We start from the raw sequence: 18,156 nt of genomic DNA on the forward strand, positions 1-18,156 counted from the left end.
CCACGAATGCAGGCGCGACCCCATGCGTGCTGGTGACTAGGCATCAGATGCCACGAGACGCTGGTGTGGATCCCTGAGTGGGCCACATCTGTCCTTCTCTGTTCACCCTGTTTCTCACCACCCTCACCCTTGCAGGCTGCTGTCCGACCCTGACTCCTCCAACTCACAGTGCTCCAGATCTACTCTGGGTCTTGGGAGTCCCTCTTGCTCCCAGGCACAGCCCTGACTTTTGGTTGCACCCCTGGCGACAGTGGCCAGTGGTCTTGGCCCAAGGCTCTTCCTCCATTCTACCCTAGAAAACAGCCCTGGCAAGAGCACTTAGGTCCAGACCCTGCCTCCAACTCTGATTTTTAACCTCAGAACATAGATGGAAACAGTAATGTTAGTATTGTAAAATGTATACTTCAAGATTAAAAGGACTAACTAAAATTAAAGGTAAAAACCATCAAGAAGATAGGGCTAGAAACCTTTATGTATGGTTCGACATAATCTCTCAGAAATCAAAGCTTTTGACACAAACCACAGTTAAGAGTAAGAGACTTCAACACACCTGACTCAGAATTCAGCAGATCAAGTGGCCACATGGGATGGGAGACACTCGATCTCCCACTGAGGCACAGGGGTCGCTGACGGGCCTCAGACCACTCACACCTTGAGCCCTGAGAACAGGAGGAGGCCTAGCCTTACCTCTGTACAACTAACAGGTCCTTTCAGAGGACCTTCTCCAAAACAACAGTATCAGTCCCAGGGAAAACTTCAGTCTTCACTGTTAGAGAACATAAAAATTGTCTGGAACTTTTAAATGAGAAGTTTTCCAACTTCCATCCATTTTTTTTTTTTTCAAAGCTTCAAGTTTTCATTTGTCAGATTGGAGAGTCAGAGTCTTATACCCAGAGTATAAAACATCTTTGGCCGGGCGCAATGGCTCACACCTGTAATCCCAGCACTTTGGGAGGCCGAGGCAGGCGGATCATGAGGTCAGGAGATCGAGACCATCCTGGCTAACACAGTGAAACCCCGTCTCTACTAAAAATACAAAAAATTAGCCAGGCGTGGTGGCGGGCATAGTCCTAGCTACTCGGGAGGCTGAGGCAGGAGAATGGCATGAACCCGGGAGGCGGAGCTTGCAGTGAGCAGAGATTGCGTCACTGCACTCCAGCCTGGGTGACAGAGCAAGACTCTGTCTCAAAAAAAAAAAAAAAAAAAAAAAAGGCCGGGCGCGGTGGCTCAAGCCTGTAATCCCAGCACTTTGGGAGGCCGAGACGGGCGGATCATGAGGTCAGGAGATCAAGACCATCCTGGCTAACACGGTGAAACCCCGTCTCTACTAAAAAATACAAAAAACTAGCCGGGCGAGGTGGCGGGCGCCTGTAGTCCCAGCTACACGGGAGGCTGAGGCAGGAGAATGGCATAAACCCGGGAGGCAGAGCTTGCAGTGAGCCGAGATCCGGCCACTGCACTCCAGCCCGGGCGACAGAGCGAGACTCCGTCTCACAAAAAAAAAAAAAAAAAAAAAGTTTGGCTGAGAATTAATTCTGTCACCAACCCTACTAGAGAAGGCAGTAAAGTAAATACCTATTAGTTTTTTGTTTTTTATTTAAAGAATCAGAGTCTCACTCTGTTGCCCACACTGGAGTGCAGTGGCATGATCACAGCTCACTGCAACCTTGAACTCCTGGGCTCAAGCAATCCTTCCACTTCAGCCTCACAAGTACCCAAGACTACAGGCATGTAGTGCCACTATGCCCAGCTATTTTTCTACAAAGTTTTTGTAAGAGAAGGTCTTGCTACGTTGACCTCATTGGTCTCAAACTCCTGGCCTCAAGCAATTCTCCCACCTTGGCTTCCTAAAACCCTGAGATTATAGGTGTGAGCCACTTCACTTGGCCCTTAAATTGCATTTTTGACTATATAAAAAGGTGATACAGGGTTTTAGAGATCACTAACATCATAACTAAAAAGATCAGCCCTTATTAACACAAAACTTCATTTATACTTAAAGCAAGCAACCACAAGCCAAATGTCTCTTCAACAATAAGAATATAAAAAATAATATGCTTGATACTAAATATTAACCGCAATCAAGTAGAGATTTCCCACAACAGTAATACACCATAACCAAATTGGAATTTTGCCCCCAGATATGTAAGAATTTTTTCCTATCAGAAAATCTATTCATTATTAATTACATAAATAAGTTTAAAAAGAAACCATATGAACAGCTTATTAACTGCCAAAAAGGAATTTGCTGTAATTCTTATCTATTTCTGGATTTAAAAAATAAGTTTAAAAAGAAACCATATGAATAGCTTATTAACTGTCAAAAAGGAATTTGCCATAATTCTTATCTATTTCTGGATTTAAAAAAACTCAGTAAATTCAAAACACATGCAAGCTTCCCTTAATTGATAAACTATTCATCAGAAAACAATACAAAAATCTTATTTAAAGTAAGATATTGCTATTAATGGAAAAATAAAACAATGTCCAGCATTAATAAGTATTAGTTGTTCTGGACTGTCATGAATGCAATAAACCAAAAAAAGTACAAGAGGTATAAATATTGGAAAGAAGAAACAAAATTATCATTATTTGTAATAATTTATCTAGAAAACCAACAAGTATAATGAAATAATGAAAAATGCCAAGGCATAAAAGTCATCACGACAATGCACATCACAGCACTGGCTGACCCTCACGGGGCCCTGGCTGGGGCCCAGGACGCTGTGCCACACTCAGGTCACACTCTCATTTCTCTGCTCAGCAGCAACCTGTGGCAGAGGACCAGACCCACAGAGCCACAGAAGGGAACAGCAAGTCCAGACACCACGCAGTTCCCATTCATACCTAGGCCTATCAGGTAGTTCAAGAGAGATGATGAAGTAAGTGATGCTGAAATAAATGGCCATCCAGAACAAAGGGGTATGTGTATTTACATAGTGTGTGTGTATAGAATATATACACACACAAATATATATATATATATAAAGGATACAACTGCAATCTCTGTGACAGATATGGTTAATATCCTTCAGGAGAAACGAATAAAGCTCTCTGAGGCCTCCAGGCAGACAGCGATGAAATGCATGCACTCACTCACAATCTCATTCCATTGTGAAGCCCCACGAAACCACAGAAAGGAATTTTTTTCCCCCAAAAGCATTAACTGACAAGGAAAAAGAGAACAGGAAACAAAACAAAACATTGGCAGTTGAAAAGTTGATGGACAAGAAATAACTAACGTAACAGACCTAAGCAAATTAAATCCCAAGACAGCAGTGGGGAAGGGCAAAGACCCAACCTGATTTATGGTACAAAATCCCCCAAAGGCTCAGGAAATTTGTGGCAAGAGGTGCTTCAGGTGGGGGAATGAAGGTGGTTAAAAACAGGAGGACTGGGTTAGAAATCTGTTCACATAGCAGCCAAAGCTCCAGACACTCTCTCTTCTCTGCACACCAGAGGATAAAATGAGGCCTCTGGACCAGGTGGATATCGAGCAGTTGAGGCACAAGTGATGCACCAAAAACAAGGGAATTAAGTGAATTTACAAGGTGAGGGCTGAGATCGTCACTCTCCATCCCCAGGCCTCTTCTCTGACTGATCCCATCATCCCGGCTGCCAAGTCTAAGCCCTCAAGCAGGAGACTGGAAGGCCCTTCTCTGGGGAATGGATGAGCCCAAGAGGAAGGACCTAAAGACACTGACATCAGGAGTTCGTCATGGACATGCCACGGGAACAGCTCTCTACTATGAAGACCATAGTCGCAGGCCTCATACACAGGTCCGGGCAGTGGTCAGCTTTGCAGAGCCTCCAACTAAACATGAGCAGTCAAACCTTGAGCATAAAGATAGAGACCTAAAGATACCAATGGAGCAAAGGGACTGTAGGAAACAATCCAGGTAGGGAGATTTGGTGATAAAATCAACCTACAATCTTCAGTGAAATTCGTATGTGACATTACATCTAGGAAACAAGAACAGGATGCTATAAAAAATTTAGGGAACAAGAAAAATCCTAGAAGTTAAAAATATGAGAGCAAACATATACGATGGAATTTTATTCAGCCTTAAAAAGAAATGAAATTCTGACATGCTATAATATGGATGAACCTTGAGGTCATTATGCTAAGTGAAATAAGCCAGACAAAAAGGACAAATACTATATGATTTCACTTATATGAGGTACCTAGAGTAGTTGAATTCATAGTGCTACAAAGTAGAATGGCGGCTGGGGGATGAGGGGAATGGCAGGTCAGTATTTAAAGGGTAAGAGTTTCAGTTTTGCAAAATGAAAAAGTTCTGGAGATTGGTTACACAACAAGGGGAATATACTCAACAATACTGAACTGTACACTTAAAAATGGTTCAGGTGGTAAATTTTGTGTTATTTGTATTTTGCCACAATTAAAAATAATAAAATTGAAGGGATGCAAAAACAAAAAAAAAGATAGCAGAAATGAACCATTTAATAGAATTTGTAAGATTAAACTTAGGGAAGTCTCAAGTTTAATCCCAGAAAACAAAACTATAAGGCAAAGAGATAGAAAACAGGAGAAAAAAATATGATAATTAGGGGACCAGGGTAAAGGGAGCTCCAGAAAAAGAAAACAGAGTAGAAGAAATTACCAATGAAATAATTCCAGAAAATAAAGACACGAATTACTGTATTGAAAGGGTGCAGTCAGTGACTAGCATGATGATTAAAAAAAAAAAAAAAAAAAGAAAAGAAAAAGAAAAAAAAAAAAAAACCTTAAGCTATACAGCAAGGCCAACCACACTGAAAGTTTAGAATCCTGGGAACAGCCAGAACCTCCTATGAGCTTTTGGAAAGAAAAAAGTCACAAAGGACTGGAATTATTTTCTTCTTGCTGCAACACTGGCAAATAGAAGACAATGGAGCAATGCCCACAAAATTATAAAGGGAAATAGTTTCTGACCTAAAATGTTATACCCAAGGAAACCATGAAGCATTAGGGTAAAACAAAGATGCAAGGCCATAAAATTTTACCTTCTATGAACCCATTCTCAGGGAGATACTGGAGGAAAAGAAAAAAAAAAAGAAAAAGAATAGGATGTAGGATACAGAAGATCAAAAAAGGGAGGCAAAGAACTAACAGGAAATCTGTGCACCAGGCACAGAGGGCGGCCATGATGGAGGAGAGCAGAGGCTCCAGAGAGATCTCAAGATGACACTGCTGTGATCCCCGACCCCTGTGATGTATGGGGATATCTCACAAAGAGTTGGGTTGAATTAGTGACATTTACATACAAAACTAAGTAAACAGGCTGGGTGCGGTGGCTCACGCCTGTAATTCCAGCACTTTGGGAGGCCGAGGTGGGTGGATTACCTGAGGTCAAGAGTTCGAGACCATCCTGGCCAACATGGTGAAACTCCGTCTACTAAAAATACAAAAATTAGCTGGGTGTGGTGGCATGTGCCTGTAATCCCAGCTACTTGGGAGGCTGAGGCAGGAGAATCACTTGAACCCAGGAGTCGGAGGTTGCAGTGAGCCGAGACCATGCCATAGCACTCCAGCCTGGTAACAGAGTGAGACTCCACCTCAAAAAAAAAAAAAAAAAAAAAAAGAAAAAGAAAACTAAGTAAACAGACAAAAACAGATAATTTTAAGTGGAGGGCGAATAAAAGGTTGTGTAAAAGAAAAAGCAGCAGCAGTGTATACTACTACATGGCTAATCTACGAATGTCACTCACAGCATCTTCACGTGAACTCCAGGTACACACAACCACAATGAGAGAATGCAAAGACAGGAAGCACAGAGGCTGGGGGCTGAAAAGAAATAAATCCTCATCTTTCACAGTAGGAGATCAAAATATAACATCTAAAATGAAAACCTAGAAACAGCAGTGATAAGCATGCTATTTAGCAATGTAGAGGTAAATGCCAAAAAATCAGCAAGGTGACTTGAAAACGCTTGACTCTGGGGAGCAGGAAGCACAAGCTCCCAGGCCAGACTGACTGTTTTACTCATCAGGATCTCTGCAGACTTGACTATGGGAACACTGAGCTTTGATAGAAATAAAAACCAACACAAAACAAAAAAGAAGTTGAAATTTTTGAGGAAAAAAGAAGAACATGCAAATAGAAAAGCAAGCAAAGCAACTGTACTAGTAATTCACAGAAGAAAGATATAAATGACTAACAAACTGATAAAAAGTACTTCACTTTCATCTACAATGAAGAATTAAAAGGAATGCCATTTTCTCCTCTTAGGCTGAAAAAGATCAAAAGAGTACATGTATCCAGCATTGGGAATGAGTATAATCTTGTACATTGTGTAGGGAAGTGTAAACCAAATAACCTTACAGGAGAGCAATTTGAGAATATGTATTAAAACGGAAAGTATAACACACCCTTTTGCAAAGCAAATTCACTTCTAGGAACTTATTTCACAAAAATTTAGCAGTATTTCATAACTATTTAGCACAAGCATAAAAAGGCATAAGTGATATTCATCATCATGGCCATTTTTTATCCCCAGAGATGGTGTCTCTCTTTGTTGCTCAGACTGGAGTAGGGCAGCATGATCATAGTTCACTGCAGCCTTGAACTCTTGGGCTCAAGCCATTCTCCATCTTCAGCCTCTTAAGTAGCTGGTACTACAGGTTCATGCCACCACACCTGGTTATTATTTATTTATTTATTTGGTAGACACAGGGTCTCACAATGTTGCCCAGGCTGGTTTCAAACTCCTGGCCTCAAGTAATCCTCCCACCTTGGCCTCCTAATGTGCTGAGATTACAGGAGTGAGCCACTGTGCCCAGCCATGACACTTTCAAAAATTTGGGAAAATTCATATATTTTTATTTTATTTTATTTTTAAAAAATTAATCCCCCTCCCTACCTTTCCCTTATGAGTCTCTAAAGTCTACCATACCACTCTGTATGCCTTTGCATACCCACAGCTTAGCTCCCACTCATGAGTGAGAACATATGATTTTTGATTTTCCATTCCTGTGTTACTTCATTTAGAATAATGGCCTCCAGTTCCATCCAAGTTGTTGCAGAATATATTCTTTCATTCCTTTTTATGGTTAAGTAGTATTCCATGGTGTGTGTGTGTGTGTGTGTGCACGTATGTATATATAAACATTTTCTTTATCCACTCATTAGTCAATGGGCACTTAGGTTGGTTACATATCTTTGCAATTGTGAATGTGCTGCTATAAATACGCATGTGTGTCTTTTCCACATAATGACTTATTTTCCTTTGGGTAGATACCCAGTAGTGGGATTGCTGAATTAAATGGCAGATCTATTTTTAATTCTTTAAGGAATATCCATACTATTTTCCAAAGAGGTTGTATTAATTTACATTCCCACCAGTAGTGTATAAGCGTTCCCTTTTCCCCACATCCACGCCAACATTTATTGTTTCTTGACTTCTTAATAATGGCCATTCTTCCAGCAGTAAGGTGGTCTCTCGTGGTTTTATTTTGCATTTCCCTGATGATTAGCGATGTTGAGTATTTTTTTCATATGTTTCTTGGCCATTTGTATATCTTATTTTGAGAAATGTCTATTCATGTCCTTTGCCCACTTTCTGAGAGGATTATTTGGTTTTTTCTTGCTGATTTGTTTGAGTTCCTTGTAGATTCTGGATACTAGTCCTTTGTTGGACTGTAGTTTGCAAATATTTTCTCCCATTCTGTGGGTTGTCTGTTTACTCTGATTATTATTTCTTTTGCTGTAAAAAGCTTTTTAGTTTAATCAGGTCCCACTTATTTTTGTTTTTGTGGCATTTACTTTTGGGGTCTTAGTCATGGATTCTTTGCCTAGGCTGAAGTCTAGAAGAGCTTTTCCAAATTGCCTTCTAAAATTTTTATGGTTTCAAGTCTCATTAAGTCTTTGATACATCTTAAGTTGATTTTTTGTATAAGGTGATAGATACACAAGTCAATAAATGTGACATCGCATAAACAGATTAAAAACAAAAACCATATGATCATTAGATGCAGAAATAGCATTAAACTAAATTCAGCATCTCTTTATGATAAAAGCTCTCAACAACTAGGCATAGAAAGGACTTGCCTCAAAATAATGTATATGTGGATATATGACAAACCCACAACCAGCATAATACTGAATGGGGAAAAGTTAAACACATTCCCGATGAGAACAGGAACAAGACAAGGATGCCCACTTTCACCAATCCTATTCAACATAGTTCTGGAACTCCTAGCCAAAGCAATTAGGCAAGAGAAATAAATAAAGGGTATCCAGATTGGAAAAGAGGAAGTCAAAGTATCTCTATTTGCAGATGATATGATCATATACTTAAAAAATTCTAAAGACTCTTCCATGAGACTCCTAGATTTCACAAACAAATACAGTCGAGTCTCAGGTTACAAAATCAATGTACACAAAGAAGTAGCACTGCTATACACCAACAACGACCAAGCTAGGAATCGAATCAAGAACTCAATCCCTTTCACAACAGCTGCAAAACAAAAACAAAAACCTAGGAATATACTTAACCAAGGAGATAAAAGATCTCTACAACAAGAACCACAAAACCCTGCTGAAAGGAATTATAGATGACACAAACAAATGGAAACACATCCCATACTCACAGAATCAATATTGTGAAAATGATCATACTGCCCAATCTACAGTCTGCTGAATGAAATTCCCATCCAAATACCAACATCATTTTTCACAGAATTAGAAAAAACAACCCTAAAATTCATATGGAACCACAAAAGAGCCTGAATAGCCAAAGCGATCCTAAGGAAAAAGCAAATCTGGAGGCATCATATTACTGGACTTCAAATTATACTAGTTACCAAAATGGCACAGTACTGGTATAAAAGACCAATGGAACCAAATTTGTGTATTTAAACCAGTTTAAAGTGTATAGTTCAGTGGCTTTTAGTACATTCCCAATGTTGTGCGACCATCACTAGTCCAGAACATTTTCATCATGCAATAGAAAACTGTACCCACTAAGCAGCCACCCCACTCCCTATTCCCCTCTCTCAGCTCCTGGCAACCACTCATCTGCTTTCTGTTTCCGTGGATTTGCCTATTGTGGACTTTTCTTATAAATGGACTCGAACAAGATGTAGCCTTTGCACCCAGCTCTTTCACCTGGCATCACGTCTTCAGCGAACATTCATACTGCAGCCTGTGTCAGTGCCTTACCCATTTTTAAGGCCCAATAAAAAGTCTGTGTTCAATGATCAGGGGGAGGACTCGCAGGACACAGCATGGAGCCATGGCCACAGCTATGCACAGATTTATTACAGTGAAAGGACACAAAGCCAGATCCGCAAAGGGAAAAGGCACAGGGCATTAAGTCCAGGAGAATCCAGGCATGAGCTTCCAAGAGTCCTCTCCAGTAGTCACCGGCACGTTTAATTCCCCCAGGGAATTAATTAATGAGGGAAGCTCATTAGGGACTCTGCATCCAGTGTTTTTATCAAGGGCTGGTCACATGGGCCCCTTCTGCCCAGCATATACCACATTCCAGTCTCTTCACAGGAAAGCCACTGTTCAGCACAAACCACATATTTGCACAAAAACAGTTTCAGCACCGTGAACCCCTCTCATCAGTTCTGGGAATGGTGCAAACCCTCCTGTAATCCTAGTTCTCAGACTCCAGCCAAGGACCAGCCTTGCAAGCAGCCTTGCTAAGGGGGAGCCGTCCCAGGCTTCCTGGGTTAACTCTTTTCTGCACAGAGGCAAAAACATGGCTGCCAACAGCATCTGGGCTTTGTATTTTAAGGTGATCTTACTCAGTTTTACTTCCGAAAATCCTGAGGAAGAGGCTGATGGGCCCAGCTTAGACTTGTCAGGGCTGCTTCTTTGGTGTTTGTGCAGATGAAGGTGGGAGAATGCGTCCCTCCCCATCTGCTGTGCAAACAATCTGACAGGTCTCTACACTGTTTGATATTTTTGTTCAGAAAGCCATTTTTATCCCTCAAAGTTTCATACCTCTGGGAGTGCACACACCACTAAGAGTGGGAGCAGGTGCCCCAAAGCACACTGGTTCATGACAGAAAACCAACCAGAAACACGGTCATCAGGAGAGGACTGTGTCTCCCACAACATGCGAATTTTCAAACAAACTCCACTGTTAGGTTGTAGCACAATGCCTGTGCCACTTGACAAGCCACTGTGTCAGAAAGGGCACAGAAGCAGGGAGAGCGGGTAGAAAAGGCCTCAACAGACTGGGGAAGCCCATAGTGCCGCGCATCTGCTATTGAGGCTCTATCTTCACAACCAAGACAGGGAAAGGACCACTCTGATGGCAATAAATAAGTCAAAGGCTTTATGTTCTTTGAATTGTGCATGTAGCCCTCAAGAGACCTCTCTCAAAAAAGACAAGAAACAGAGCCCCAAGAGGCCTGATATTTCAGGGGCTGCTTGCTATTTACTGGCTAAGCAGATTTTAGTGCTTGTCTGTGAGAATTCAAGAGACAGAAAAACAATTTGCCTGCAACGTGTGTGTTCTTTCCAGATTTAAAACAAGATTCTGTTTGGATAGCACTCTGTCATCCAGGATGGAGTGCAGTAGCACGATCTTGGCTCACTGCAACCTCTGCCTCCTGGGCTCAAGCTATCCTCCCGCCTCAGCCTTCCAAGTAGCTGGCACTGCAGGTATGTGCCACCACAACCAGCTAACTTTTCTGGTATGCCCAGCCTGGTCTCGAACTCCTGGGCTCAAGGGATCTGTCTGCCTCGGCCTCCCAAAGTGCTGGGATTACTGGTGTGAGCCACTATGCCAAGCCCCAAATACAGGAGATACTTGCATATATCTTCATCGAAGGGATATGTGTATTAGGTTGGTGCAAAAGTAATTGCAGTAATGGCAAAAACCGCAATTACTTTACACCAACCTAATACATATCTTCATCAAAGTGAATTTTTTCTATAAAGGGTCAAATTGTAAATAATTTCAGTTTGGTAGGTCATCTAACTGAAAAATTTCTGTTGCAACTACTCAGCTCTGCAGTTGCAGCAAAAAACAGTTCTAGAGAATATGTAAATGAATGTGTGGAGCTGTGTGCTTACAAAACTTACTTACAAAAACATGTGGCGGGCTGGATTTGCCATTCATCTGACTCAAGACTTAAATCTACTTTAACAGTAGCAGACTCACATCATTACTATTTCAAATTGCAAAAGCTCTGATGATATAAAATGTTCACTTTTATTATTTTTATAAAATAAGAACAGACCATGTCAAAATGAGAAAATTCTGAGTTATAACACAGTATATGCAATTCAGGCTAAGGGCATTTTTAGGTAAGCTACTTGGAGAAATACCATTTTTCTGAACAATGTTTTTATCACTCTTTTATGTGTATATGTTAATTTAAAAAGTCACAGTTTAGGAAGAAATAACTGACTTGTGAATTGTCACAGGGCTGTGAAGTGGGATAGAAGCACTGTGGATCGTGCCCAGCTCAGGAGGCCCCTCAGGTCCATTCCTGACGCTGTCATTCTAGGACAGCACACTCCTCATGGGTTTTATTTCTCCATTTTAAATCTTTTCTCAGAAAGCATCTGGTTTAATTATTAACTACAATACTTCTTCATGGCCTTTCCTTCAGATTTTCCACATCCAAATTGTAGGTCATAATATAACCTCTGACACAAAGAATATGCTTGGATTATGAATGATAATAACAAAATAAATACTTGTGAATCCCACCTCCCAAGTAAAAACTAGATTACTAATAACTTGCATCTATCTCTTTTACTTTATTGTTTTGCTTCAATTATTATTATTATTATTATTATTTGAGATGGAGTCTCATTCTGTCACCCAGGCTGGAGTGCAGTGGCATGATTTTGGCTCACTGCCACTGCTGCCTCCTGAGTTTGAGCAATTCTAGTGCCTCAGCCTCCTGAGTAGCTGAGATTACAGTTGCGCATCACCACACCTGGCTAATTTTTTTGTATTTTTAGTAGAGACGGGTTTTCACCACGTTGACCAGGCTGGTCTCGAACTCCTGACTTCAGGAGATCCACCCACCTCAGGCTCCCAAAGTGCTGGGATTGCAGGCATGAGCCACCGTGCCCGGCCTTCAATTTTTTTTTTAATATACAAAGTAATACATGTATATTCTTAAAATTATAGTTTGATAATATTTATAATTTAAATCACAGCTCCTACCCCATCTGATGTACTCCCTCCCAACCTCTTCCTAATCCCTCTACTTAAGCCCTTCAAACTGTATTATTTTTAAATAAATCACTTATTGGTATATAAATCACATACCACAAAATATACCCTTTAAAAATGTGCTATTCAGTGATTTTGAGCATATTCACAAGGTTATGCAACCATCACTGTTCACTTCTGGAACATTTTCAACCCCCAAAGAAGCTCTGTCTTATCAGCAGTCACTCCCTATCCCCTCTCCCCTGGCAACCACTCATCTCCTGTCTCTATGGATTTGCCTATTCTGGACATTTCATAGAAATAGAATCATACAAGATGTGGCATTTTTCACCTGGCTTCTTCATGTAAAAAAAGGCAATTTTAGAAACTTTTTTTTCTGTTAAAAATACAATATGTTTGGAAGGACACAATGGCTCATGCCTGTAATCCCAGCACTTTGGGAGACTGGGGCGGGTGAATCAACTGAGGTCAGGAGTTTGAGACCAGCCTGGCCAACGTCTCTACTAAAAATACAAAGTTAGCTGGCGTGGCAGTGCGTGCCTTCCTGGCCACTGGGGGCTGAGACAGGAGAATCGCTTCAACTGAGGAAGCAGAGGTTGTAGTGAGCCGAGATCTCATCACTGCACTCCAGCCTGGGTGACAGAGTGAGACTCCATATAAAAAAATAAATATATATATGTATATATATGTGTATGTATGTATATGTGTGTATATATGTATATATGTGTGTATATGTATATGTGTGTATGTATATGTGTATGTGTATGTATATATGTATATGTGTATATATACACACACATATATATACACATGCATACATATATAAAACGTTCATTGCAGAAAATATAAAAATACAGAAAAGCATGAATTTTAAATATTCACCCAGAGATAAGCAATGTTAAAATTTATATAGATCTCTTTTGCAAAACTGAAATTATACTCCCGAGACTTAGAATCTGCTTTTTGACTTAACATACTGTGCACATTTTTTCCTGTGCCTTTAAATAGATTTTCCCAACCCATGATTTTTAAGGGCTTTATAATATTCCACCATACACATATACCATAATTTATTTAGTTGATTCCCCTATTGTTAAAAATGTGTACCATTTCCAGTTCTTTTGAAGTAATTATAAATAAAACTATTACGAACTTACTTGCAATTACATCTTTACAGGCATCCATGACTATATCGTTAACAAAAATATCTAGAAATACAATTTCTGTGTTAAAGAACATACTCATTTTTAAGATTCCTGATACACACTGCTCAACTGTCCTCCCCAAAGGCAGTATTCATCTGCACTCCCAACAATGATGTAGTAGGATTCTCACTTGGACCACCTTTTCATTTTAAAAAATCTTCCAATATTGTAAGCAAAGAAACATTTCACGCCGGGCACAGTGGCTCACACCTGTAATCCCAGCACTTTGGGAGGCCGAGGTGGGTGGATCACCAGAGGTCGGGAGTTCGTGACCAGCCTGACCAACACGGAGAAGCCCCGTCTCTACTAAAAATACAAAATTAGCCAGGTGTGGTGGCACATGCCTGTTGATTCCAGCTACTCGGGAGGCTGATGCTGGAGAATCGCTTGAACCTGGGAGGTGGAGGTTGCAGTGAGCTGAGATCACACCACTGCACTCCCACCTAGGCAATACAGCAAGACTCCATCAAAAAAAAAAAAAAAAGAATAAAAATAGCATTTCATTCTTTCATTTGCATATCTTTGGTGACCAATGGGATTGAGCAATTTTACATTTAGTTTACGAAACAATTTCAATATTTCTGGCTATTTATAACTATTTACAATGCTTGTTAATGATTGAAGCCAACCACTTTAACTTATGTAGGGGTTCACCACATTGAGCTTCAGGATCTACAGTCAGAGGTGGTTGTCTGAGCCTGTGCTGCAGAGAAGATGTTCAATGCTCTGGGAAGGCAGGGTTGCCACGTTAAATCCCCTGGCAATACATGGGGGAGTGCGACAAATACAGGTGCCAAGGTGTCCATGACTTCAAGGGTAGCCACTTTCCAGCTGGGATGGAACAAAGGTCAAGCAACCATTACCTTTTGGAGGCTCTGAACCCTCACCCAGAAGCCCCATTTCCACAAGAAATAATAAACCTATGATGCAATATTGGTTCAACTCTCCAATCTCATTGGGCCCACTCTGTGCCCGCCGACCATCACCCTGGCCACAGAGCCTTCCTCTGTCCCCCCAACATGGCAAGCTCCTTCCTGCCCCAGGCCCTTGGCTCTAACTGCTCTCTGTACCTGGGATTCCTCCACCCCATCTCCACAGAGTTGGTTCTTCCTTTCATTCTGGTCCAGGTGTACATGTCACCTCCTCAGCTGGCCTTCCCAACTTGGAGCACCCCAGGCACTCCTGTCCATCCTGTGCAATTCTCTGCACAGCCCTTCTGCCTGTTCCCCTTCCCCTTTTATTTTCCTTCTTTATTGTCTGTCCCACTTCCCTTGACTCACCTGTTTCCTGGGGGTCTAGGCCTGGTTGCTGAGCACAGGGTCCAGCAAGTATTTAGAATATATTTAGTGAGTGCACACATGTGTGCACAGAGTTAGCCTGGAGACTGCCCCTCTCCCACCACTCCCTTGGACTGGAACTTGTTTGGTCATTCCACAGTCACGACTCGCCTAATAGACTGTCTCAGGATGGGGGTGAAGGATCCCCATGATGTGCCCCCCAACCCTGAAGCTGCCCTGAACCAAAACTGCTGGATGCAGCACTGCCCCCATCAACAGCAGTGCCCAGTCTCCAACACCTGCTCTTCCTGCAGCCTCTGCCAGGCTCCATTCATCCTCTGACTCTCACTTCTCTGGGCCCACTGCTTGCAAAAGAAAATTATAAGCCCCTCAAACATTGATTCAGCCTGGATTACAATGAAAAGATAAAATGTGAATCACAATGATGTGCAAAGAGTGCTTGGAGAAGAAACCTTCCTGCTGACATTGAAATTCTCTTACTAAATTGTCTTTTCTCAATGATCTCACATCAGTGACCTCACTGAAGGCACATAAAGGATGAGGCAGTTAGAGGATATTATACTCCAGCAACTATAAACGTACTGGGAGGAGAAGCATGATCAGAAGAGGGCAAACGTCTTACTTGAGTTTAAACATGTGGTGCTTCTCCTACTCATCAGAAATCATAGTCATTCTGTTCAAAATATCCTGAGAAGGGGAAAGTAGCTCCCTGAGCTACTCAACTATCTGCCATAATTTTTGGTTTAGTTCCTCATAGATGAAGTCCTTAACTATGAAGTATACTATGGTAGCAAAGCTTGTAAACAGGCTTGTTATAGGAAATACCATCTGCTTATTATCATACGGGATATAGGAAAATGGATTTCTGTTAAGAGGAAAATGAACTCAAGAGTCATGAGGTGAATGACCCACTCCATGGGCAGTGTACGGCTTTCTCTGTCAGGAGACTTCAGAATCCTTCTGGCCTTGTAGGATGCTTGACATAAGGGGTGCCTCTAGGGCTTTCTCTGTCAAGAGACTTCAGAATCTTTAGGTCTGGCCTTGTAGGATGCTTGACATAAGGGGTGCCTCTAGCGAATCCACATCCAGCTGCGGAACCTCGTTCTTCCTTGGTGCCTGTGGGTTGACTGGGACAGGCCAGCACTAAAGCATTAGAGTGCTGAGGCTGACAGCTGCAAGTGTGGTGCCACTGGGTCCTTTGTCCTCTCTCTCCTTGTTCTGATAGGCAGGAGATGGGTCAGTTTGCTTTGCCCTCTGCCTTCCCTTTGCTGAAGGACTTTGGCCTGTAAGTCATCTGATGAATGTGTGAAATTCAGCCCTAGGTCTCTTCTCAGTCTTCTGTCACTTCCCAAGAAGCATGACGAGGCACAGCTACCGTATACCTCCACGGCTCGCAACCTTGGCTGCGTTCCTAGGGCTCTGCCATGTCCTAGATTCTGCGGCTGACACTGGTGATGTGGTCAAGGTCATAGGGCAATTTTTAAAGGGTGAAGTCTGCCAACACTGGAGTGAACTTGGAATCAGATTCCTTCCCAGAGCCTCCAGGTAAGAGCCCAGCCGACGCCTGGACACACGGAGCAGAGAACCCACCTGGGCTCATAGGGGCTTCTGATGTACAAAACTGTGAGCTGCTAAGTGGGCACTGTTTAAACGACTATTTTTGTAGCATTCTGCAGCAACAGAAACCTGATAGAGAGGAATTACTGGGATCAAGAAAAACAGAGAATTCCACAGTTCCTTAGGATCAGATTATTATCCTGGCCTAGATGGTGAAAGAGTGGTGGTCTCTTCTTCAGGCCATCAGTGTCTCCATCGTTCACGTCCACCATCTTTCTCATCTTTTATAGCACGCAGACGGCTGGCAACTGGAGACACAGAACTGGAAAGACTTCCCTCAGGTTTAGGCATGAGTTTTAGATCAGAGGTTTTCAACACTGCCTGCATGTTAGAATCACCTGAGTAGCTGTCCTAGGTAATTCTGTGGCTACAACGAAGTATCACAGGTGGGGTGGCTTATAAGCAACACAAAGTTTTCACAGTTCTGGAGGCTGGACAGTCCAAGGTCAAGGCAGGTTTGGTGTCTGTGAGGGCCCATTTCCTGGTTCATAGGTGACACCTTCCCACTGTGTCCTCGCACGGTCGGAGGGGAAAAGCAGCTCTGAGGTTTCTTGGATAAGGGCTCTTATTCAGTCCCGGGGAGGGGACTGAATCACCTCCCTAAGGCCCCACTGCCTAACACCGTCACACTGGTGATTAGGTTTCAACATACTAATCCGGGGTTGGGATAAGAGGAACACAAACAGACCACAGCAGCAGCTTTTTAGAAACCCTGGTGCCTGGGGCCCTCCGCATTAGAATTTGATTCTTTAGATCCAGGGTTAGACCCAGACACGGGTATTTTTAAAAGCTCTCTAGGTGGTTCCAATCCATAGTCCACATTGAGAACTGCACCTGAGGGGCTGAATTCTAAGATGCCCCGACGACTTCTACTCCCTGGTGTCAACCTGGTGTTATTCCCATGATTACTTATGGCAAAGGGATTTTGCATATGTGATTAGCTGATTAATGAACTGACCCTAAAGTAGGGAGAAGATCAGATGGACCTGACCTAATCACATTGGATGTTTAAAGGCAGAGAGTTCTCTCCAGCTGGTGGAAGAGGAAGTCTGAGATTGGAGGCACGACCACGAAGGCACTGCCACAAGGGATCAGCCTCGATGGAGGAGCTGAGCATGACCCCTGGCCAACAGCCGGTGGGAAAACAGGGACCTTGGTCTTACCACCGTGAAGAGCTCATCAATCCCTGGATGAGCTGTGGATGCAGGCTCTCCCCAGAGCCTCTGGGTGAGGGCGCTGCTCAGCTGATGCCCTGACTTCAGCCTCAGGGGACCCTCAGTGGACGGCCCAGCCTCGCAAGCCAAACTTTTGACCTGCTGGGAGCTAATGAACACATGATGTTTACGTCACCAAGTCTGTGATAATTTGTTACACAGTGAAAGAAAACTAATGCAATGACTTAGATGAAAGCAATAAAAGTACTTGGCCATTTCTAGCCAAACCATTTCCAAAGTTATGTTTTCCACAAGAGTGAACTTTGCTGTCACTTTACATCTTTTCCTTTCTGCTACAATACTGCTCTAATATTCTAAATTGACATGTGAAACCAGTGGACTTTAAAATTCTTAAACTTGGGCCATTATAACTTCCTAAGGATTATGGATTCCAGCTTTGGAGACGCAGGTGAGATGTATGGACTCCCCACCCCTGCCCTTGCCTGATTCACCAGTATTGGCCAAGGGCCCAGGGAGCACAGCCAAGCTGCCACCCATCAAGGGGCGAGGCAGCTATACCTCTTGATGCTTCTTGGGAGGTGACAGAGGACTTGGGAGAGACTTAAGAGCTGAATTCCACATACTCATCAGAGTGACTTTTAACCCAAGATCCCCTAGCTGAGGGAAAGCAGAAGGCAAAGCAAACTGAGCATCCCTTGGTCTAGCTGAG

At 42.4% G+C, this 18,156-nt stretch overlaps 1 pseudogene; it reads right to left on the minus strand.

The window, feature by feature from the left end:
- Positions 1–16,251: 16,251 nt before the first annotated feature.
- The window catches only part of LOC102123848 (cytospin-B-like), a 48,061-nt pseudogene continuing 46,156 nt past the window's right edge, over positions 16,252–18,156 (minus strand).

Source organism: Macaca fascicularis, chromosome 16 (assembly GCF_037993035.2).
Source record: "Macaca fascicularis isolate 582-1 chromosome 16, T2T-MFA8v1.1".
Lineage (NCBI taxonomy): Eukaryota > Metazoa > Chordata > Mammalia > Primates > Cercopithecidae > Macaca > Macaca fascicularis.